The sequence below is a fragment of the Sorex fumeus genome, unplaced genomic scaffold, assembly GCF_029834395.1.
Source record: "Sorex fumeus unplaced genomic scaffold, SorFum_2.1 ptg000029l, whole genome shotgun sequence".
Lineage (NCBI taxonomy): Eukaryota > Metazoa > Chordata > Mammalia > Eulipotyphla > Soricidae > Sorex > Sorex fumeus.
Genome location: NW_026606086.1, coordinates 1,356,063 through 1,380,986, shown reverse-complemented (window position 1 = coordinate 1,380,986; position 24,924 = coordinate 1,356,063). Strand labels below are relative to the sequence as shown.

At 52.5% G+C, this 24,924-nt stretch overlaps 1 pseudogene; it reads left to right on the top strand.

Moving 5' to 3' along the window:
• The first annotated feature begins 235 nt into the window (after nt 1–235).
• LOC130024574 (vacuolar protein sorting-associated protein 33A-like) lies at nt 236–20,132 on the top strand (annotated as a pseudogene).
• Nucleotides 20,133–24,924: the final 4,792 nt, after the last annotated feature.

Here is a 24,924-nt window from a genome sequence, read left to right as displayed (position 1 = left end):
GCGGGGGGGGGGAACATGCCCTCGCAAGGCCAGCTGGCAGTGCAGGGGAGATGACGCCAGGGCGCCCTCGTTCCCCCGTTCCCAGCTTCCCGGGAGGGTCCCTCCAAGGGAGCAGAGGCAGCACTGTGCCCCTGCTCTGCTGGGGGTCTGGGGGGTCTGTACAGCCCCCGGGAAGCGCTGAGTCTCGGCAGCCTGTGCCCTGGCTCCGTGGGGCACCCCCGGCGCCCCTAGCGGGATGGAGGGAGATGAGGGGGTGTGATGTCACTATTTTCACGTGACCGCGGCGTCACGTGGCGGCGGGGCCCAGTGGAGCCAAGGCCACGCACCTGTGGTCAGGCGGGTGAACCTGAACGTGCTGCGCGAGTTCCTGGACATGTGCGCGGGCAGCAAGCTGACAGCCGGGGCGGGTGGCGGCCTCTGGGTCTGGGGGCGCCACCCAGAGTCGGCAGCCCCGAGAGAGGGGGCGTTGTGCTCCCCGCCCCTGTGGCCTGGCTCTGGGAAGGAAAATGGGAGTGACCTGAGTCCTTCTCAGCAGGACGATTACAGCCCCGCGTCCAGGCACTCCCCGCTGTCCCCGTGTGCGGGGTGGCGCTGCATGCTACCCTGGGTACCACTTCTCCCAGCTGCCTGTTCCTCCACGGTTCGCGCAATCAGTTATGCCAAATGGGGAAAAAGGACCCTGGTGTCGCACAGGCGAAATGCTCACAGGCCGCTTGGCATTCATCCTGGCCCCCAGTGACACCATCCTTGCCTAGGTAGAGGCGAAGGTCAGCTGGAGGCCTGACTCTCTCAGGGGCACCTGACACTGTCCCAGCTTTCCAAATACTCTCTCAGAATTAAGATACCTATGGGATACCTACACGAGAGGTTTTCATTTGATTGATGCTGGATTATATGATGCCTGTTACATGCTGGGTTGAAAGGTTTCCTTGGCAGTTCACCCACGGGGTTCATGACCCCAGTCTGACCCCAGGACACTGCATACACACTCTTTGTGGATGACAGTGAATGTGCTTCCGTGGCCAGTAGCACCCCTTGCCCTGACGCTGTTTTTCTTCAGGCCACAAAATAGGAGTGTGGTTAGCTATTGCTAACGGCAAGTTTTGTTTGTCCAGAGTTTGCAAATGACTGTTGTTTGCTGTTGGCCGTTATTGAAATCCCTTTTACTAAAAGAATGGGATGCTTCTCTCTCCCGCAGGCAATAGTTTGAGATGAGTATCTCACAGGACCATTTGGCTTGATTGCACAGTACTCACTTCTAAAGGTAAAAAGGTTTTGGTTATTATTATTTATTTGAAACTGTCATTCTGGACTCTAGCAAGAGTAATATGATGTTCCACTTCTGGAGTAAGTGGTGTGCAGAGCTGTCTGGTTTTTAGAATCACTGACGCTGTTATGAGTGGTAAATGTTTTATCTTCTGTGGACCTTTTGTTTATTTATTTGAAGTAAAAAAAACATTTTATTTGGTGACCTTTAGGAAGAGGACGAGCAGAGAGAGTAGCATTTCAGGAGAGACCGTGGGCTTCTCCAAAGACAGAGAGAGCCCCTACACACATCCCAACATTAGAAAGGAAAGCACAAAAGTCCCCATCTCAAGGAGAGCTGCGGGCACCGCATTTGCTCGGCTACATGGGCACAAGCAACTCAGGGGCTCGGGCAGCATAGGAGCCTTCAGTGGACCTTTCAAGGGTGGGTGTGCACCCCCCTCTTCTCCTTGACGGAGCGGCATGTCTTCTGATTGTTACTTCATGTGGCTCAAAGTTTTTTAAACACAGGAATGGTTACTTCAGCCTGAATTTATACACCTGCCTTTGGGGAATCTAAATTTTTATCCTAAAGTGGTTTTGAATTTTATTTGGGGGCTCGTGCCAGGCAGTGCTCAGGACTTACTCCTGGCTTTGCACTTAGGATCACTCCTGGCAGTGCTCAGTGGACAGTATGGGGTGCTGGGGATAGAACCCCGGGTCAGCTGAATGCAAAGCAAGCACCTTCACCACTCTACTTTCTCCCTAGCCCCAGGTCTCCTGAGCACTGCCCCTGGGCACCTCCTGGTGGTGAGTCTTAGCAGTTCGATGAGGCTTGGCGCTGTGGTGGCAGGGATATCCCAGGCCACTCCAGTGGCCTCTCTTGGGATGCACATGGCAATGCTTGAGACCCTTGTGGTGCCAGGGGGCGAAGTTGGCAGTCATGTGTCAGGCATGTACCGTAACCCCTGCATTCTCTGACTCAACACTACAGTCTACTGTGCTTTGGAGTGGGAGTGTTAGAACACCTGAGTTTTTGTTGTTGGTCTGTTTTGTTTGGGCCACCCCTGGCAGTGCTCAGACTTACCCCTAGCTCTGCACTCAGGAATGACTCTTGGTGGTGTTTGGGGACGGTGTGGGAGGCCGGCAATCCAACCCGGGTTGGCTGCCTGCAGTGATGTCTGAGTTAGGGTCAGCTGCTAAGCTTTAGGGGTTCTGTTCACCATTTGTATGTGTGCTTTCCTAGGAACATGAGGTGGAGTAAATGTTCACACTCAAAGGAAGCCGCTTGCAAGCAGCGGATGTCAAGAATATCATTTTTTTCGTCAGAGCCCGGCTAGAACTGATGGATATAATTGCTGAAAATGTGCTTAGGTATCTCAGAACTGATGCTTGGTCCATACGGAATCATTCCTCTAGTGGTTTTAGTGCTCATCAGGACACCTTTGCTTGCCAGCGCTTTAGTAAGTGGATCTTTGGACAGATGTGAGAGTGTGTCGGAGGAGAATGGGGGGTCAGGAGTAGGATACTCTGCAGCCAGACAAGGATAGACCCTCGGAACCCAGTGTGGTCCCCAAGTTTTCCAGGAGTGACTTCTGAGTGCATAGCCAGGAGTTATCCCTGAGCACCTGCAGGTGTGGCCCAAAAACTATAAATAGAGAATGGGAAACTTTGTGGATTGGGGCTTGGGGAGGCAGGGCAAACCACAGAAACCCACTCTCTCAGGACAGTAGGAAGCTCCGGCCTGTCTCAGTAGAAGGACCCAGGTATTTTTATAAAAAGAAAAACAGCTAGTGGTTCTTTTTCAAGTACTGAATACCATATGCTCAAATTTCATAAGCAACGTCAGGAGAAGCTGATTAAAGTTTAATGCTGCAGCATTTATGGAGGAAGTGCACCAGCCCAGTCTGCATTACGTGTGATCGACGTGGCCCCTACGAACGGACTTAAAACCATGCGGGGTATTTGTGCAAGATCGGGCACGGTGTGAAGCAACCATTTATTTTCCTAGAGACATCGCTTGATTAAATAGAAACATTTTTTTTTCTGCAAGAAACAGATGTCCATTTCAATAACCCTGAGAGGTTTTGGGGTTTTTTTTTCTCTTTTTGGGTGCCACCCGACAATGCACAGAGGTTACTCCTGGCTCTGTACTCAGGAATTACCCCCGGTGGTGCTCAGGGGACCATATAGGATGCTGGGAACTGGGAATCGAATCCGAGTCAGCCGCGTGCAAGGCAAACGCCCTACCCGCTGCGCTGTTGCTCCAGCCCCAACCCTGAGAGTTTTCATGTCCCATCAATGGCCCAAGAGAAGCAGCACTGCCCCTTGGCAGAGCACAGGTCAGCGGTTTCCAGAAAAAGCATCACATCAAGAGAGCAGGAAAACTCGAAACTTGGGCCGAGTCAGTAGTGGGGGGTTAGCTGATAAGCGTCTCTTTAGAGCCCACTGTGTGTCAGGCACAGGTGGGGCCCTGGGGAGCAGTACTTGCATCGGGGCCTCGTGCCAAGGCACGGTCCTTCTCTTGCAGTGAAGACAGACGTGGCCCCACAAGAGATTTCCACATTTTGTTTGTGCCCCGGCGTAGCCTGCTGTGTGAGCAGCGGCTTAAGGACCTGGGCGTCCTGGGCTCCTTCATCTGTAGGGAGGAGTACAGCCTGGACCTCATTCCCTTCGACGGGGACCTTCTCTCCATGGAGTCGGAGGGCGCCTTCAGAGTAAGTTCAGTGTTTGGCCTTTGAACTTGACACTCGTTTCTGCCTCGTTTGCGATGGTGACACTCACACTGGCATTTTAGTGATTCCTGGAAGTGTCCAGTTTCTTCCATTTGGGGAGAGATGGGAGTTGGTCCACACCCAGCAGTGCTCAAGGTTTACTCCTGGTTCTGTGCTCAAGGATCACTCCTGCGCATGCTCGGGGACCATATGTGATGCTGGGGCTAGAACCCAGATTGGCTGCGTGCAAGACCAGCGCCTTCCCCTGTGCTGTCTCTCCGGCCGCTGCTCCTCTTGCTTATGCAGAACCTCCTGTTCCAACAAATTGGCTTAAAATTGTTGTTGCCCTTACTGAATTCTCAAAAATCAATTGGCCTTAAATGTGTTGATTTCTGGTGTTTCTCTGCTGCTGTTCGATGTTTGTCCTTGTGCCCGTCCCACCCTGACTTGACTGTGGCTGTGGAGGAAGCTTTGAGAGTGGAAGGCAGGGCCGCTCCAGCCAGAAAGAGTCAAGTCTGTCACTGCGTTTTTCCAGTTAGCCCTTTGTGAGTGATTTTGTTTCCATGACTCGCCTTTCCCCTTGATTGAGTCTTGGCAAGACCTGAAGACTTTTATCTTACATTTTCATTTTCTAGAAAAAAAATTGCTTACATTTTTCATTCAAACTCTTGAGGTTCTGCAGTGTGACCTCAGGGCTGGGTGCAGGGTGTGCGGGAAATTCTGTTTCTCCCACACGCCCGTCCCAGCCCGTTTCCTACTGGTTATTTTCAGCACATATTTATTTGTGATTTATTTGAGATCTCCAAGCCTGCATGGTTTGGGACTGGACCTGTCAGTAGCTAGACAGTTACACCCTCCAACTGCCGTGTAAACCCAAGAGAGCGCGCAGCCGCGAATATTATTTACTTTTCTCTAAGTTTTCAGGGTACCTTAAATACCACATGGCAGAGCCTGGCAAGCTATCCGTGGTCTATGCCAAATAGACCAAATTGATATGCCAAATCCAGTAATAAATGGATCTCATTTCCCTAACCCTGAATATGCAGAGTCGAGAAGGATATGGAAGGAGAGGCTGATAAAACACCAAGGCAGACATAGGCTGCCAAAACGCAGAAAAACAAAAATGATTGTCTGTACTTTTAATGCTCGTACGCTGGCATCTACTGCATCCATTGAAGACCTTATGGTACAAGTGCAAAAGATCAAGTACGACATCATTGGTCTGACCGAAACGAGAAGACATCAATCCCATCATGCCGTTTTCGACACCGGAGAAGAACTGTTCCTTGGAACATGTGATAAAAGAGGCGTCGGTGGTGTTGGTATCCTTGTCAATACAAACTTACTCATGAGCATTGATTCATTCGAATGCCTAACAACCCGAATCGGACGATTACACTTGAATAAATGTGGCTCACTACCGGAAGTTTCTATCTTTGTTGTCTATGCACCAACACCCAGTTATGGTGAAAGAGAAACTGAGAAATTCTACATGGAGCTGGAGAAGTTCTATAAAGAAGATCACACCTTCTACAAGATCATTGTCTGTGATTTTAATGCCAAGATAGGACCAAGAAGATCAGTCGATGCACTCCACATCGGAACCCATGGCCTGGAATGGAACGAACAGGGTGACAGACTGTCTGAGTTCATCATGTCAACCAAAACATTCCATGGTAACTCATATTTCCAAAAGGCTGAATCTAAACGTTGGACATGGGAGTCTCCCGATGAACGGTTCCACAATGAAATAGACCACATCATATTCAATCGGCGGTTTTGCCTAACCGATGTTGCTGTTGTCCCAAAATTCCAAACGGGATCAGACCACCGTCTTCTTCGTGCAAAATTCTACCTCACAGAACGAGGAGAAAAGAATGCAAGGTTTAAGAAGAGGACTCCCAGAACAACCACCAACTGGGAGCTCTTTGGCTCTATTGCAGCAACATGGGAAGATGCCGTCATTGACAACATTGATGAGGAATACGATCGAATGATTCAGCACCTCCATGATTGTGTAAGGAATGCCAAGAGATAAATAACCACAAAAAACCGTCTTTCTTCGAACACTCTTGAACTTATTCGCCAACGTGGCTTGGCACATGCCTCAGGCAACCACAAGCGAACATCCGAACTGGCAAAACAGTGCAGAGAAGCCATCAAGGATGACCTCAAAAACAGGAGAGCTGCAGTACTGGTAGATGCAGCAGAAGCTGGGAAAAACATTCGTAATGCCCGCCTGTCCTTCACGAACTACAAAACCAAGATGACTGCCCTCCGACATCATGATGGATCTATCACATCTTCCAGAAGGGCAATGGAGAAGATTATTCATGACTTCTACTCAGATCTCTTTAATAGCCACATCCACTTGCCCACATACCACATACCACATGATGGATATGTCGTTCCCAATGTTCTCCCTTCCGAAATCCAACATGCCATCTCGTCGGTAAAGAAACAAAGAGCACCTGGCCCAGACAAGATCAGACCTGAACAACTGAAGAACTTACCATCAGTACTCATCAATACATTGGCTCGACTTTTCACACGCTACCTGTCTGAATGCAAGGTTCCATCCCAATGGAAAACCAGCAGGACTGTACTACTATACAAGAAAGGAGACACCCACGACATTGGCAACTATCGCCCAATCTGCCTATTGTCTGTCATCTACAAACTATTCACTCGAGTCATCCTGAATAGGATTAGCAGAACACTAGATGAAGGACAACCATGTGAACAAGCTGGATTCCGAAAAGGATTCAGTACCATCGACCATATCCACACAATAACCAAGCTCATTGAGGTACCTCGGGAGTTCAAGATGCCGCTCTGTCTAACATTCATTGATTTAAAGAAGGCCTTTGATTCTGTTGAGACGGAAGCGGTCATGGAAGCCCTAGCCAATCAGGGCGTACAAACTCAATACATCAGGATCCTTCGTGAGCTCTATTGCGGATTCACTACCAAAATCTCACCATTCTACAAAGAAGTAATCATCCATATCAAGAGAGGGGTTCGGCAGGGTGATACCATTTCACCAAAACTCTTCAGTGCCACCCTCGAGAACATCATGCGGCGATGGAATGGGAAAACATGGGAGTGAAGATAGATGGTCGGCAACTACACCACCTCCGCTTTGCTGATGACATCGTTCTAATAACACCAAACATCAGCCAAGCGGCACAAATGCTGAACGAATTTGACCGTGAATGTGGAAAGGTCGGACTACAGCTGAATCTTACGAAGACAATGTTTATGAGAAACAGCCTTGTTCCTGGCGCTCCATTCGCTCTCAACGGAACCACCATCTCCGAATGCAACGGTTATATATACCTAGGTCGAGAAATCAACATGATGAATGACCTGGCACCTGAGTTGCGCAGGAGGAAGAGAGTGGCTTGGAATGCCTTCAAGAACATTGAAGAAATAACTAAAAGGACAAAGAACCTCCAGCTACGAACACATCTCTTTGATTCCACTATTCTTCCTGCATTAACATATGCCTCAGAGACCTGGACCCTACGAAAACAGGATGAGAAAGCTATTCGGGTCTCTCAAAGAGGAATCGAAAGAACTATGCTTGGAATATCACGATTCACTCAAATGAGAGATAGAATCCGGAGTTCTGATCTTCGTCAACGCTCAAGAATCAGGGACGCTGTCTCATTTGCCAAGACATCAAAAATCAGATGGGCTGGACACGTAATGAGGTTTACAGACAACCGCTGGACTGGAGCCATTACTGATTGGATTCCACGAGACATCAAAAGATCACGTGGACGCCCACCTATAAGATGGTCAGACTTCTTCGTCAAGACCCTAAATGATCGGTTTAAGGCTCTGCATGTTGCTAGAACGAACAGATACCATTGGGCTACGCTAGCACGCAACCGGGATGAATGGAGACATTACTAGCACCCGCTCGAATAAATCGATGAATAACGGGGATTAAGTGATTAAGTGATAAGTGATTTATTTGTTTGCTTTGCTTTGGTTTTTGCTTGGGGCCTAACCTGATGATGCTCAGGGGTTACTCTTGGGGGTCCTCAGGGGTCCATATTTGACTCTTTGATGCCAGGGAAGCACCTTCCCACTATACTATCTATCTGGCTCCCGGAGTTTTTCTTTTTTAAATATTGTCTTTTTCTGAAAGGTTGTGTTTTGTTTGCAAATATGATTTTATATGTTTTGTTTACTATCTTTATGACAGGGAGCACTTCTGAAAAATTTCTCTTTCAAAGTGTCAGGTTGGCTCTTAGGGATGCCCGGGCCAGAACTCTGGCTCTTTCTTCTGTGGGGTGAGGTTTCTCCATGCTGAGTCCCTTAAGATAATCTGTAGACCCAAAAGCATTGATTTATTTGAGTTTTCACCCAGATGTTTTTCCTATGGCACATTCTTCACTGGAAATAGGGAAAATTGGGCATGGCTGGAGTTCTGGCAGGCCGAGTGGGGACCCCCCCCCCCAAGTGTGTAACCACCACCTAGAGTGTGCGACCCTCAGCCTCAGCAAGAAAGGGAGGGAAAGGGAAAATAAATACCGGAATGAAGGGGAAGATGCAAGGCGGAAACACATCAGCTTGATAATGTCTTCTAAAAACGGCGTACCAGGGCCAGAGAGATAGTAATGTGGGTAGGGCACTTGCCTTGTTCCTTGCAGACCCGGGTTTGTTCCCTGGCACCCCATACGGTTCCCCAAGCCCCGCCAGGTGTGACCCCCAGTGCCAAGCCAGGGAGTCAGCCGGAACCCGTGCACGGCCCCAAAGCTCCCAGTGCCTGTCTGCGCCCTCTGCGCCCTCTATCATTGGAAGCTTGTGCAGGTGTGTTTGAGACGCGACCACGTTTCCCTGCATTCCTTGGGCATGTGAGTTGATTTGTGGTACTGCTGCTGCTGGTCTCAAGACACGACCTTTCGAGAACGCAGATGCATCACCAGATTTCCGGGCACCACTTCCCCTCGGCATGTTGGTCTCAGCAGCACCTTAAGAGAAAGAACCTGGGGCTCGCTTGGGTTCTGGGCTGCTGTCACCCAGCTCCCTGTGGGTTTGCTCATGGCTCTGGGCTTCATCCTGTGGAATCCAGAACTTTCCTGGGCTCCCCGATGGTCTCTCCCCACCCCAGTCATGAAGCAGGGAGGGGCTTGCATGGCCTTGTTTGGTGACAGGACACAGGCCTGCATGCCCCTGTGTGGTGACAGGACGGGGGCCTGCCCGGCCCTGTGTGGTGACAGGACTAGGGGTTGCCTTCCATCCGAGCCATTGCAGGTCTGGGAGCGGCCTCTCTGCTCCCTTTCCCAGTCAGCAGTGCGGAAGCGTTGAGGAAGCGGCTTGGTCACCCCAGCTGAGGATAGGAGCTTTCTCAGTCACACCCAGGGTTGCTCCTGGCCCTGCGTGGGCGGGGCAAGGACATCCCAACAGACAGACCCCAGACAGTTCGTTGCCACGGGCCCCACATCTGCCCGTGGATGCTGCATTCACGCCTTCTCTCTCGCCCTGAGCCACGACGGCCCCCGAGCCCGCATCACCTGGGGAGCCCCGAGTTCAGGACAGGAGGGACCCACACACCACCAGTTATGACCCTAGTGGCTGTTAAAGAGGAATTGCAAGGGCTGGAGCTATATACATTCGGAGGGCATTTGCCTTGCACGCAGCTGACCCAGGTTCAATCCCCTGCATCCCATATGGTCCCCGAAGCACCAGCAGAATAATTCCTGAGTACAGAGCCAGGGGTATCCCCTGAGCCTCACCGGGTGGGAGTTTTTAGAGGTGTCTCTGTAGTAATACGCCGTTTTTCAAAATGAATGTTTTGTTGGGTGCTCGGGGCTGGGCAGGGCCAGGCAGGAGCTGGCTTAGCTGTCCGCAGGCAGACACAGTTCCCGCTCTGAACAGTCACCTATGCCCCTGAGCTGTTTGAAAGAGGTCCCCTAATGCTTTCCTTCCACTGAATCTTCCTGTCTGCTCTGCTCCAATGCGGAGTTTCTGGTCCTTTTCTGAGGACTCTTTGGACATCCCGACCAGGATATTTTGGACTGAAGTGTGAGGCTGAACCCCAGACTTGGCAGAGACATCCTACGTGATCTTTGGGGATGTTATGCTCAATCTGGGCTAGGCTCTCTGGGAGGTCTCCCTCTCTACCCCGCCCTCAGTCTGCACCCCTCGTCCTCACGCCTCTACGGTGCACGCCTGTTGGCTGCTGCCTTAGACAGGGTCAAAGATTCCATGATGAGGAGCAATAGCACAGCAGGTAGGGCATTTGCCTTGCATGCGGCCGACACGGGTTCGATTCCCAGCATCCCATCATGGTCCCCCGAGCACCACTAGGAGTAGTTCCTGAGTGCATGAGCCAGGAGTAACCCCAGTGCATTGCCGGGTGTGACCCAAAAAGAAAAAAAATAAAAAGAGAGTCCCAATGGGCACCAGCAGTGCCGCCCCATCAGGTGGAGTGCAGGTGAAGCGCGTTGCGTGATTTCCCTCCTCTGCTCTCCGCACTTGCTGGATGAAGGGATTGAGGCACAGGAGAGATCTTGAGGCCCCGCTTGGGACCGTGTGTTCTCTGTCAGCCCTGCTGAACCACCCGGCTGGGCGGCGCGTGCGTGCTCTTTGCTCTTTCTGGGCCAAAGATGTTTCTTTTTGTCTGTGTGTTAAATGGACCTTGTGGCCCTTGTCCGAGACCGTGGCTGCCCTCCTGCTGTCCCCTGTGACACTCGCTGCTGTATGTGGGAGAGGCTGCCTGCCCTTCCACAAGCCCAGAGTGTTCTGCTGTGTGGTCACGCGGGCAGGCGGAGGCCAGCCTTTCCTCGCCCGCCCGCAATGCTTGCCCGCAGTAGAGATGCTGCCTTGAGGCCTCGCTGCTGACTCACAGAGCCTGTGCCCACGCGCCTGGCCCTCTCCCACAGGAGTGCTACCTGGACAGCGACCAGACGGGCCTGTACCACGCGACCAAGGGCCTGATGAAGCTGCTGGCCTGTACGGGACCATTCCCTAGAGATTCGGCAAGGGCGAGTGCGCCAGGGTGAGCCGGGGCGGGGAGGGAGGCCTCTCTCCTGCGGGTGGGGTTTGGGGCTCCACCTCGCAGTGCTCTTGGCTCTGTGCTCGGGCCACCAAAATGAGTCTGTCTGCGTGCAAGGCGTGACCCCTGGCCCCTCTGCTGTCTCCCAGCCCTCTTTCCTTTTCTCTTTTCTGTTCTTTATCTTTTCTTTTCCATCCCTACTCTCCCTCCCTCTCTCGCCCTCTCCCTCCTCCCGCCCTCTCCATACCCTGCAGTGCTCGGGGCTCACTCCTGGCAGGGTTTGAGGGATCGTACGTGGTGCCAGGAATTGAACCTGTGTCAGCCACCTGCAAGGCAAGCATCCTACCCACCATACTGTCTCGGGCCTGTCTTGTTTTATTTTATTGTTCCATTTTTTTCCGCCTTATTTTTAAATTTTGGATTGCCGGGATCTTTTTAGCTTCATTTTAAAATCCGCCCATTGCTAAAAAGGCTCTCCCTGACTCTGTACTTTGTTCCCAGCAAGTGGCCAATATGATGATGAGGATGAAGAGAGAGTTTACAGAAAGTCAGAATTCAATATTTCCTGTTTTTGATAACCTCTTGTTGCTTGATTGAAATGTGGATTCATTAACGCCCCTTGCGACTCAGCTGACATATGAAGGACTCGTCGATGAAATTTATGGCTTCCAGAACAGTAAGTGAAGCGACATCATTTACTAATAGGTTAGCTGAGTAAAATCAATCTCAAAAGTGTCTGTTTTTAAAGGTGTGGCATTTGTGTATAAGTCAGAATACTTGAAAATGTCAGGCACTGACTTTCAGCCCAAGGTTAAAGCGAGCTCGAGCCAGGACACCATCGGGGAAACTGAGGCGAAGGCCTTGTGCAGAGGGCCATGCGGTGTGCAGCCCCGCTGCTCAGGCCGCCCAGGGAGGCGTGAGGAATAGAGCGTTTCTGAGGGGTGCCTGGGTCTGAGGTCAGGGGGCTTTGGCCCCGGGTGTTAGATTCTGTAGCATTTCAGATCTGAGTGGGGGCTAGGAAAGCTCACGGGGCTAGTGCCAGGCGCACAGCCAGCACTCGGTTCCATCTGCGCTCCTGCCTCATCGAGTGAGCACTGAGCCGGGAGTATCTCCTGCTGGGATACAGTCTGAGAAGTTTCCCACAGTCTGATTCGTGTCTTTTCTTCAGAACAGGGAGCCCTAGGCCGCAAGAGGGGTAACTCCGGCGACTTCAGGAGTGGCCCTGGCCGGGGGCTGGGGAAACAGCCCTGGGGATAGAGCCCCGGTCTGGAAGGACAGGGATGCAGCTAACTGCATGGGGTCTCTCTGGGGACATAGAGCCCTGCAGCTGCTGAGTGGTGGCTGAGTCCAGACAGTGCTATCTGTCCAGTGTGCCAAGCTGGTTATCGCAGAGTGGATTGCGATGGCGTGTGTGTGTGTGTGTGTGTGTGTGTTCGTGTGTGTTAGTGTGTATGTCACTGCAGTGGTGAATGCGTGGCTCAGTGACAGCGGCCACGGAAGCAGAACAGGACCACACATGGAGGCATTTCCACACAACAAAGCGTTTTCCTGCTCTTTCATGATTATGGGGGGTGTTTCCGGTTTGTTTTTTACCAGTTGTTCCAAAGGATAACTTCTTAAGTTGCTTCCTTTTGTGGGGACAGTCGTAAGCAGTGCCCAAGGGACTGTGGGGCTGATCTCGGTGATTTTCTGCTCTGTGGGGCCAGTCTGTGGCCCTGGGGCCACCGGGGCTGTGCCTGGCAGCGGCTGGGGGTGATGCCACACACACAGTCCCTCCCCAGACTCCTGCTCTGAGCTTTCACTGGCACAGGAGCACCCCGTGCGAGGTGTCCCCACCTCCTGGTGCTTCTGCAAGTCCCTCGAGGGATCTGGCAGAGGTGCTGGGGTGGCTGGTGCGGAGGTGTGAGAGATGGGGCTTGTGGGGTGCCTCCGGGGGGAAGGCGTTTGGGGAGCTCACAGTCTCTTCACATCACACACTTACTTCTGATCAAACATTTAATTAAGGAAGAGTGCTGGAGTGATAGTACAGCGGGTAGGGCATTTTGCTTGCACGCGGCTCAGCCCGGGTTCGATTCCCAGCATCCCATAGTGTCCCCTGAGCACCACCAGAAGTAATTCCTGAGTGCAGAGCCACTAGTGACTCCTGTGCATTGCTGGGTGTGACCCCCCCAAAAAAGAAAAAATTAAGAGAAATCTGAAAAACAAGGAGAAATTGGGCTTCCCCATAACCCCCCAGCTCTGCGCCCGTGGCTGGACCAAGGGCGATGGCAGGCCCGTGCAGAGCTGCGTGCAGGCTGCCTGGGCCAGCAGCTGCCCCTCTGCTTTGAGCTGGAATGCGAGGTCTGGCCGACCTCGTGTATCTCAGCATGTGCTCAGGCCCCGGGTCCCGCGGCCACCGTGGCATGCTGTATCCAGACGCTGGTGCCCGGGCTGTTCCGAGGGGCTTAGGATTTGGAAAGCATCTGAGAAGTATTTTTCTCCGTCGTTCACTTTCTCTCCCACATTCTCCGATGCAGGAGTTCTTGTTGTTGCTTTATGATTCTCAGCACCCACCCCACAGTGCTCAGGGCCCACACGGGGCAGTTCTCAGAGGAACAGACAGCTGGACTTGAGCGTGCGCTGCCCCCGATGACCCGTCTCTCTGGACCCACAGCAGTGGAGCTGATTGTGTGTAGACACGTCGGGATTTGTGTTGAAAGTGGAGGAGATGATTTTTTGAAAGGAACCAACTTGGAGCTAGAGGCAGTGCAGCAGTTAGGGTGAGTTTGGTCCCCAGGACCGCATATGGTTCCCCCAGTCACTGCCAAGAATTAGCCCAGAGCAAAGAGGCAGGAATAAGCCTTGAGCTCTGACAGGTTTGGCCCCAAAATCAGAGAAAGGAAACAGAAAGGAAAGAAGCCGTTGGAGCTGTCTCCGGCCTCAAGCAAACTTCCATGCTGAGATGATTCCTGGGATCTTGTTTTTGTTTTTGTTTTTCTTTTGACTTTTCTTTTTCTTTTTCGGAGAGTATCTTGCCTGCATGGCAAAGTCTGGCAAGCTACCCGTGACGTGTTCTTTATGGCAAAGACAGTAACAAGTCTCAAAATGGAGACGTTACTGGGCCCGCTTGAGCAAAATCGATGAACAATGGCAGGACAGTGACAGCGGTCACACTTGGCAATGCACAGGGGTTACTCCTGGTGCTGCACTCAGGAGTTACTCCTGGCGGTGCTCAGGGGGCCATATGGGATGCTGGGACTCGAACCTGGGTCTGCCCCGTGCAAGGCAATCACCTTCCCTGCTGTGCTATCACTCCAGCCCCATCCTGGGCTCCTCTTGGCTTGTTGAAATGGCGGTATACACGGCATGCACTTGCACGAGCCAGCAGGACAGACCTGCAGTTAGGCCGCCCTGGGGCATGTTTCCTCGGGTGGCCCCATCCTGAGTTCAGTTCGGGCTGGCAGTGGCAGGAGGCGTCCCGCGGGCCAGGGCAGGGAAGCCGTGCGTGAAAAGCGTGAGCGTCCTACGCTCGTGCGCATCTAGTGACTCAAAGCCCAGTGCTCTCCCCTGACAGGAAGTCTCTGGAGTCTCACTTGGGTGTCCCCTCCCGTGCAGGTCATGTAAAGCTGCCACCCGAGAAATTCGCCCTGAAGAGGCAGGGTGACGGGCAGGACCTGCCCACAGAGTCCAAGAAGCTGCCGCTGAACTCAGCCGAGGAACTCTACGCTGAGATCCAAGACCGCAACTTCAACGCCGTGGGTGCCGTGCTCAGCAAGAAGGCCAAGGTGATCTTGGCCGCCTTTGAGGTGACTGGGGCCTGGCGCCAGGCGGCAGGCGGGCTGTGGGCGCCCGGGGAAAGGTGGTGCCAGGCCCTCTCCTGGTGTCAGGTCCTTTGCCAGTCATCATCTGCACTCCCTGTCCCTCCCACCTTCCTCCCAGCTGCTGGCTGTGGCGGCATCTCCACTAGCTCCTGCATCTAGGGAATCCGGGTTCAGCCTGAGCAGGCTGTGAAGACGTGTGATAATGAGAGCACAGTCCCCGGCCCCCAGCTTCCTTAGCACCTCGCGCCCTCCTGCTGCTCATTTAGTTTGGGTTCAGCTCACTTTTGAAACCTGAATCAGTAAAATGATAGAAGCTGAATTTTTTAACTCTGGGGGAAGTTTTTAAAAATCACTTTTTCCCTTGAAGGGTGATTTCCTGATTTCATCTTTTTTAGGAGTTATCTCCACAATATCAGTATTTGTATTTCTTTGGGTTTTTTTTTTTTGTTTTGTTTTTTGAGGGGAGGCACACCCAGAGGTGCTCAGGGCTAACTCCTGGCTCTGCGCTCAGGGATCACTTCTGGTGGGCTGAGGCAACCACATGGGATGCTGGGGATCGAACCCAGGCTGGCCGCATGCAAGGCAAGCACCTCGCCACTGTTCTGTCACTCTGACCCCATGGTTGTTGTATTTCTGAAGTTGCTTTTGTCTCACTTGGGTTTTGTTCCTCAATTTTTTATTTCCTCACCGTGACTTATAAAGCTATGGATAAGAAGTGTCAGGCATTCACTGTTCCAGCTCCGAGCTCTCCATTGTGTCCAGTTCCCTCCCTTCCCGCTGCCAGTGCTCAGGGCTGGCTCCTGGCAGGCCTCTGGGTTCTCTGGGGAGGCCGGGCACTGAGCAAGCGCTTCCCACACTGTATAGCTTGGACCCAGGAAACGTTTTACACTTGATTTGCTATTGTTGAGGTCTCAGGCTATACGATCATTAGCTTTTGTGGCTTCAAGGCACAGTTTGCTGAGCTCCACATCCCTGGCAAGAACCATGCAGTGTCAGGTGTGGCCTGCGTGGGCCCTGGGCTCCCTCCCGTCCACATGGTCTCCCAGTGCTGCAGGATGTGGCTGTCGCAGTACCTGGACCCACCAACCCGCCTTTTCTATTTTCCTGTGGCTGTGGGATCTGGTTATAGCCTAATTCGTTTTGTGTCCATTTCTCACACTAAAAATTAAGTTGGGGGAGCCGGAGTGATAGCACAGCAGGTAAGGCACTTACCTTGCATGTAGCTGACCTGGACTCACTCCCCAGCCTTCCATGTGGTCCCGGTGCATGCCAGGAGTGATCCCTGAGTGCCAGGCCAGGAGGAAGGCCGGGGCACTGCCTTGCACGTGATTCAAACATGTCCTGGGCAATCCAGAGACCCAAATTCTTAAAAATGCACTCTTGGCAACCAGGGCTGGAGCTGGGGCACATTGTGTGTGTGTGTGGGGGGGGGGGGGGCGTGGGAGGATGGGTGTCCTGGGTACATTCCCAGCACTGCTGTGGCTGTGTCTGGGGCATGCCCCGTGTGTGTGCGTGTGTGTGTGTGTGCATGTATGTGTGTGTGTGTGCGTGTATGTGTGTGTGTGTGCGTGTGCGCACACGCACACACACAGGTGTGCGAGGCCCTGAGTGCTGTACCCAGTACTGTCGTGACCTTCTCCCCTCCCTCAGGAAAGGCACAATGTCAAGACGGTGGGCAAGATCAAGCAGATTGTCTCCCAGCTACCCCACATGCAGGCGACACGGGGCTCCCTGGCCAACCACACCTCCATCGCCGAGCTCATCAGGGACGTGACGAGTGAGTGCCCTGTCCCGGGCTCAGGCTCAGGGTGTGTCACTGGCTCCCTGCTACTTCTGGGGGGCCCCGGCTACTTTTTCACTTGTGCATTGTTCCCTGTGCCAGCCGCTGTGTCCTCACAGAAATGTTCCGAGTGTGACTGTTGGGTTCTGCGGGGTCAGGTGGTGCAGCAGGACTCTCCCAGGCTCTGGGTGGCGCCAGCACTGCTTCGCCAGACCTGGCAATACTTGCTGAGGTTGGATTCAGTCTGATGTGGCAAGGAGCTGGAGTTGGAGCGGTACTGCAGTGCCTGGCACACAGCCGACCCGGGTTGGATCCCGGAGTCCCATATGGTCTCCGAAGCCTGCCAGGAGTGATCCCTGAGCACCACCGGGAGGGGCCCCCAGTGTAACCAAAGTAAAATGCCCTTGGGAAATTGCTTTAATTAGTGTGAAGGGGAAGCTTCTAGGGCCCAGGCCCTGGGGCTCTGTGTCTAGGCGCACCTCGGGGCACAGGCTGTCAGCCTCTCTGTTCTGGAATGTGCCTTCCTGGTGATGACTTAAACTTGGTGCTTGCTTGCTACTTTGCATGCCTCTGGGAGAAATGAGCATTTAACCCACTTCTGAGTTGCTCATGTGTTAATTATGTTTCAGCGTCTGAAGACTTCTTTGATAAGTTAACCGTGGAGCAGGAGTTTATGTCTGGAATAGACACTGATCAGGTACGTGAACACTAAAACTGTTTTAGCCGATAGTTAACGAGATTGGCAAACAGAACTCGAGGTAGGAAAGGAATCGCTTTGATTCCTGTGTCTGGCCTAAATACCTGTCAGGGCAGTGCAAAATGTGCGGAAAGAGACTCTGCCACGGGATCGGTTTCTGTTGACCGGGGGTGGTGTGTGTGTGTGTGTGTGTGTGTGTGTGTGTGTGTGTGTGTGCGCGCGCATGTGTTCCATTGCTGTTTGCTGTCCTCAGAGAAACAAGACCGAGCCCTGAAGCCCAAGACTATTGAAGCCCATCAGGGATTATTTAAGAGCATGGGTTATATGATCCCTTTTCCTGTCTGCCTGTCAATAAATCCCGCATTCTCACTTGCAGCAAGCAAGCGCCCAAATTCCCCAAGTCCCTGCTACTTTACTGATGCTGCTCAGGTGTCGCTGACAAGTGGGACAGTTGCACCTGCCTGTAGCCCCTGGAGCTTAGGTTGTCCAGGGAGTGTGGGCAGGAGCGTGAGCCAATCTCCAGCCTCTCCTTGATTGGGCCTCTCAGGGGCCCGGGAACGCCCAGGACTGCAGGCCCAGACCCGGCTCTCACACATGAATCTGCCACGACTCTAGGTCAACAGTTACATGGAGGACTGCATCGCCCAGAAGCATCCACTCATCAAGGTGCTCAGGCTCATATGCCTGCAGTCGGTATGCAACAGTGGGGTCAAGCAGAAGGTTCTGGATTATTACAAAAGAGAAATTCTCCAGGTCAGTGTTTCTAAGTGACTCATTTGCCAAGGGAGAAATTTATTAAAAAGGCAGTTGGCCTTGCATGTGCCCACCTGGGCTCGATCCCCGGCACCCATATGGGTTCCCTGAGCCCCACCAGCACTGATCCCTGAGCACAGGAAGTGGGGGGGGGGCAAAAGCAAACAAAACAAAGGAGACATCTGGACAATAGCACGTCAGGAGGTGTGGTTGGCCTCCTTTTCTTACTCAGTTATTTCAGTACACTGTCATCTATCTTCCTTACGTTGGGCCCATGCATTCTGACTGTAAAGTGAAAATGTGGGGTCCAAAGAGCTAGAAAGGGGCTGGAGCAATAGCACAGCGGGTAGGGCGTTTGCCTTGCACGCAGCCGACCCTGGTTTGATTCCCAGCATCCCATACGTTTTCCTGAGCACCGCCAGGAGTGATTCCTGAGTGCAAAGCCAGGAGTATCCCCTGAGGATCACCGGGTGTGACCTGAAAAGCAAAAAAAAAACAAAACAAAAACAAAAAAAAAAGAGCTAGAAAGGGGTCAGGCACTTGTCTTGCATGCTTCCGGGTATGACTCAAAAACAATAGTATCAAAATGAGATTGAAAATGTTCGCTCCCTCTTCGGAAGTGGGAGATCTAGCAGGCTCCCCAACTTCTCTGGCAGACATACGGCTACGAGCACATCCTGACGTTACAGAACCTGGAGAAGGCCGGGCTGCTGCGGCCCCAGCAGTGGGGCAGGAACAGCTACCCCACCATCCGGAAGACCCTGCGCCTCTGGATGGACGATGTGAATGAGCAGGTGAGCCGAGTCTTCATGCACACGCATGCACATGCACGCCATCTAATAGGCGAGCTGAGCCTTCACGCACATGCATGCGGACCAACATACACACACAGACACATACATAGACATACACACACACATTTCCCCAGTGGTGTGGCATCCTGCTGGTGGGAAGGCGCTGCCCTTGCAGAAGCCAGGACTGAGAGGGGCTTTTTGGGGGATGCTCTTTGAAAATGGGGGCTGGGGGGTGGGAAGCGGGGGCCCTTGTCCACTTAGGCCTCAGGGCGGGGGAGGCTGGTCTGGACTCAAGGAAGCCTCTGGTCAGGGAAAAGGCCAGCCTCAAGTAAGAGGATTGGGGACCAACACAACTGACTCACTGTGGGCAGTTGGGGCTGCTGGATTCAGAGTCACTGTGGGGGGGGGGGGGGTTCAGACTGGGGGTGACTGTGATGCTGGGGGCTGTCACTCTCACCCTTGGGAGATTTGGGCTTGGCTGTGCCCTGGGGCCTCGCCCCCTGGAAGAATGCCTGAGAGTAGATTGGTTGGGCTTAGAGCTCTCCACATTCCCTCCCCCCAGTGGGCCAAGTTTCTATAGGAGAAGTTTCTCACCAAATCGATGAACAGTTTTTCTTCTGTGGGGGTCGGATGGAATCTTTTCCGGGGAGACAGTTGAATGTTCAGACCCAGCGGTGCTGGGGTTTGGCCACGCACCTGCCCTCTGCACGTCCTGCCGGGCACTGGCACCTTCCAGCACACAGGGGCACCAAGCAGCTTTCTGAGATTGGTTTGAGACAGGACTCAGGGCCAGGAGAGGTGAGGGCAGAGCCATGCGTCAGCTCTGCACCACCAGGTCTGATCCATAAAGCTGTAGGGGCGGGAGTGGGGGGGAGAGAGAGAGAGAGAAGGAGAGAAGAGAGAGATTGGGAAATTGGGTAGAGGGTGGAGATGGCAGGGCTGAGCGGGGTAGGCTGGAGCACACTGTGTTCCTCCCCAAAGTCAAATCCAGGATGGCAGCGTGGAGGACGTTTGCCTTTAATGCGGCCAACCCAGGTTGTGATCCCTGAGTGCAGCACCAGGAGGGAGCCCTGAGCACCGCAGGGTATGGCCTCCGCCGAAACAAACAAACAAAAAGAAATCCCATGGCCCATTGGGCAGAGAGGAGTTGGTTGACTCCAGGTGTCGCTCTCGAATCCTCCGCAGAACCCCACGGACATCTCGGCTATGCCTCCCTCAGCATTCGGCTGGCCCAGCTGCTCTCCCGGCCTGGTTGGCGCAGAATCGAGGAATTTCTGCACATCCTCCCGGGTCCCCACTTCGAGGAGTGGCAGCCGCTGCCCAGGTGCCTGCAGAAGAAACGTAGGTTTGTGAGTGATTTTGTTTTCGTGACCCGCCTTTCCCCTTGATTGAGTCTTGGTAAGACCTGAAGATTCTTTTCTTACATTCTCATTTTTAGAAATAAAATTGCTTACATTTTTCATTCAAACTCTTGAGGTTCTGCAGTGTGACCTCAGGGCTGGGTGCAGGGTGTGCGGGAAATTCTGTTTCTCCCACACGCCCGTCCCAGCCTGTTTCCTACTGGTTATTTTCAGCACATATTTATTTGTTTGCTTTGCTTTGGTTTTTGCTTGGGGCTTCACCTGGTGATGCTCAGGGATTACTCTTGGTGGTCCCTAGGGGTCCATATTTGACTCTTTGATGCCTGGGAAGCACCTTCGCACTGAACTATCTGTCGGGTCCCCGGGACATTTTCTTTTTTAAATGTTGTCTTTTTCTGAAAGGTGGATTTTTGTTTACAAATATGATTTTATATGTTTTGTTTACTATCTTTATGACAGGGAGCACTTCTGAAAAATTTCTCATTCGAAGTGTCAGCTTGGCTCTTAGGGGCGCCCGGGCCAGAACTCTGGCTCTATCTTCTGTGCGGTGAGGTTTCTCCATGCTTAGTCCCTTAAGAGTATCTGTAGACCCAAAAGCATTGATTTATGTGAGTTTTCAACCAGATGTTTTTCCTATGGCATATTCTTCACTGGAAATAGGGAAAATTGGGCATGGCTGGAGTTCTGGCAGGCCGAGTGAGACCCCCCACCCCCCAAGTGGGTAACCACCACCTAGAGTGTGCGACCCTCAGCCTCAGCGAGAAAGGGAGGGAAAGGGAAAATAAATACTGGAATGAAGGGGAAGATGCAAGGAGGAAACACATCGGCTTGATAATGTCTTCTAAAAACAGCGTACCAGGGCCAGAGAGATAGTAAGGTGGGTAGGGCACTTGCCTTGCCCCTGGCAGACCCGGGTTCGTTCCCAAGCACCCCATACGGTCCCCCAAGCCCCGCCAAGTGTCGCCCCCAGTGCCAAGCCAGGGAGTCAGCCTGAACCCGTGCATTTCCCCAACGCTTCCGGTGCCTGTCTGCGCCTCTGCGCCCTCTGACATTGGAAGCTTTTGCAGGTGTGTTTGAGATGTGACCGCGTTTCCCTGCTTTCTTGGGTGTGTGAGTTGATTTGTGGTATGCTGCTCCTGGTCTCAAGACACAACCTTTCTAGAACGCAGGTGCATCAACTGATTCCTGGGCACCCTTTCCCTCAGCATGTTGGTCTCAGCAGCACCTTAAGAGAAAGAACCCGGGCCTCGCTGTGCCATCGGCCCCTGTGGTTAACGTAAACAAATTTTTTTTTAATATGGAATTATGGCTGGAGCGATATTACAGCGGCAGGGCGTTTGCGTTGCACGCAGCCAACATGGCCAACCCGAGTTCGATTCCTCCACCCCTCTCGGAGAGCCCGGCAAACTACCAAGCGTATCTCGCCCGCCCGGCAGAGCCTGGCAAGCTCCCCGTGATGTATTCGATATGCCAAACTCAGTAACAACAAAGTCTCCAATGAAGACATTACTGGGCCCACTCGAGAAAATGGACGAACAACGGGAGGGCCTTTCCTTTTTTCACTTTACTTACGGAATTCTGGGTGGTGTGGAGATAGCTTAGAGGGGTAGAGCCCCAGCATCACCTGGGGAGCCCCGAGTTCAGGACAGGAGGGACCCACACACCACCAGTTATGACCCTAGGGGCTGTTAAAGAGGAATTGCAAGGGCTGGAGCTATATATATTCGGAGGGCATTTGCCTTGTACGCAGCTGACCCAGGTTCAATCCCCGGCATCACATATGGTCCCCGAAGCACCACCAGAATAATTCCTGAGTGCTGAGCCAGGGGTATCCCCTGAGCCTCGCCGGGTGGGAGTTGTTAGAGGCGTCTCTGTAGTAATACGCCGTTTTTCAAAATGAATGTTTTGTTTGGGTGCTCGGGGCTGGGCAGGGCTGGGCAGGAGCCGGCTTAGCTGTCCGCAGGCAGACACAGTTCCCGCTCTGAACAGTCACCTGGGCCCTTGAGCAGTTCGAAAGATGCCCCCTAATGCTCTCGTTCCCCTGAATCATCCTCTCTACTCTGCTCCAATGCAGAGTTTCTGGTCCTTTTCTGAGGACTCTTTGGACATCCTGACCAGGGTGGCTTAGACTCAAGTGTGAGGCTGCACCCCAGACCTGGCGGACCCATCCTACGGAATCTTTGGGGATGTTATGCTCACTCTGGGCCACTCTTTGGGAGGTCTCCCTCTGCACCCCGCCCCCAGTCTGCACATCTCCACGGTGTTATATTTTTATTGTTAATTTTTTCACCCGGTGATGCACAGGGGTTACTCCTGGCTCTGCACTCAGGATTTACTCCTGGCGGTGCTCAGGGGACCATGTGGGGTGCTGGGATTCGAACCCACGTTGGCTGCATGCAAGGCAAATGCCCTCACTGCTGTCCTATCGTTCCAGCCCCAATACTAGAAGCTTCGACCTGGGATTCTTGTTCCTTCGGGTCTTTTGCATGGAAGGGCGGGTGTGAGTCAGAACTGAGCGACTGTGGGCGTTGGGGGGATTCTATAGCATGTGGGGTGCCCGTTCGTCTTCTGAGGCATGTGAGGTCGCCCCTGGCAGGTTCTGCAGGGCAGCTGGGGCTAGGACCTGGGTTAGGCCAGAGACCTGCCTCACCTCCGGTCACCTTCTCTCAGTCCTGTTTGCCGGCTTGCTCTTCTCTTCGAGCTCTTGCTAACTCTGATTTTTCCCCCTTACATGTGACAATTTCCTATATCTGGATATTTTGAAGTTGAATGCCAGCGTGAGGTGGGTGACTGGGCTGGCTGATGACATTGAATAGATGCCGTTTGCATATGTCCTGTGCCTTCAGGCTATATATAGTCTTGAACTGTGTTTGCAGCTCCTGACATTTTGTTTGGACCGGAAGACTGATTTTTATGTAACTTCCTCATAGAACGGTGTGTGGTGCTGCCCATCACGCCACAGCTCCCAGGGCTGGTGTTTCCCTGTCCAGAAAATGCTGGACAGACGTGAGCCAAAGCTCTAGCTGGGAGGAAGCATTTGTACCGCGGGATGAAATAGAACTGCCTTTGAGTCAAGCTGACATTTTCAAGAGATACAAAACAGACTTTTCCCCCCCATTTTTAGTACCAGAGCAGATAACCCCCAAGGTTATTTGCTTCCCTGAAAGATATTTAGCTTGCCCTTTCAAAGTTCATTTAGAGCAGATCTTGGCGTTCAATCAGAGTTGGGTGCTAACCGAGGTCAGAGTGTTTGCTTATTTGTGGCCTTCTTTGTCTCTTAAGAGGAACCATAGTTAGAGGCCACCAGAGAAAACAAAACACAAGCAACCGCTTCCTCCCAGCTTGGTTCCTCTGTTCTCAACCCCCGGCCATTTGTCTATACATCTTCCCCAGAACAGGCGGGGGACAGAGGTAGAGGGAAGGTCTGAGAAGCCCCTGCATGGTGCTCCCTGAACAGTGCTCCCCATCTTTGTGGCTTCTGTTGAGGTTCTGAAATGAGTCATCAGGTGCTAGTGACAAATGTGTCATGTATGGCGTGACACAAAGATGGAGTTTGTGCCATCAGTCCCTAGGGTGGGAGGAGGGAGCATCGGGTTTTGGGGGTCAGTGGCAGGAGGATGTGACCCATAGCGTGTCGGCTTTATCTCGGGTGGAGGAAAACGGATCGTTTGGGGAGAAGTGTGCTTGGGGTACAGATTTGCCGCATTTTTCTGGATTTCTCTCTCTCTCTCTTTCCTTTTTTTAATGTAGGAGTACTGCTATTTATCCAGCCACTGATTAGCTGATTGAATTGTGCATGAACTCCACCTTACTTTTTTTTTCACTTTTTATGATTTTATTTATTGAATCACTGTGAGAGCAGTTACAAAGCTTTCAGGTCTAAGTCTCGGTCATACAATGAAACACCCGTACCTTCACCAGTGCCCATTCTCCACCCCCAACAACCCCAGTATATCCCCATCCCACACCCTCCCCCTACCAGTGGGGCAGATGATTTCCAAGTTACTCTCTCTCTACTTTGATCACATTCAATATTTTGACACCAGACCCACCATTATTATTTGAGATTTTGCCCCAACACTCAGATCTGCTGAAAAGGCAACAGTAGACAATTTGTTTTCTATTGCTGGTTATGAATAACATATGATGTTTCGTGGCTGCAGTACTGGCCGCACGATTTTGAAATTCTGACATTTGAACACTTAAATCTGGAGGGATTTCTGTCAAAACCTGTTGGGTTCCCGAGAATTGCTCCTGAGTCTCTGGGATCATGGTCGTTAAGCAGCTTGATCAGGAGCCAGAAAGGCCGTTCGTGGGCAATGACTTGGGGTCTCTTGGGGACGGGGAGGACAGGACTGGCTCCACCCCCATCCTGTGAGGCCCAACAAGTTTTGTTACTGAGGTCCCAAGCCTGACTGTCCAGTGGCCTCTGGAGGATGGCGGCCACCGGGCCACCAGAGGGAACAGGCCAAGGCACGAAACCGTGGGCCCAGCACTGCAGGGACCAGACGCATTTCTGCCAAAAGCCACTGGGTTTCGAGATTTTTTCTGAGTCTCTGGGATCATGGTCATTAAGCAGTTCAATCAGGACCCAGAGAGGCCATGCCTCCAATGATCTAGCTGAGCCGGAGGTGATTTGTGGGTGTGTTTCCCACATACCTAACTTTTGGCCATTTACTTTCTTGGTAACCTTTGCCCCAAGTTTTTGGAGTCTGGCCAAAGGCACAACAGCAATTTTGGGGTATCTGGAAGTGTGGAGGCGCCATCA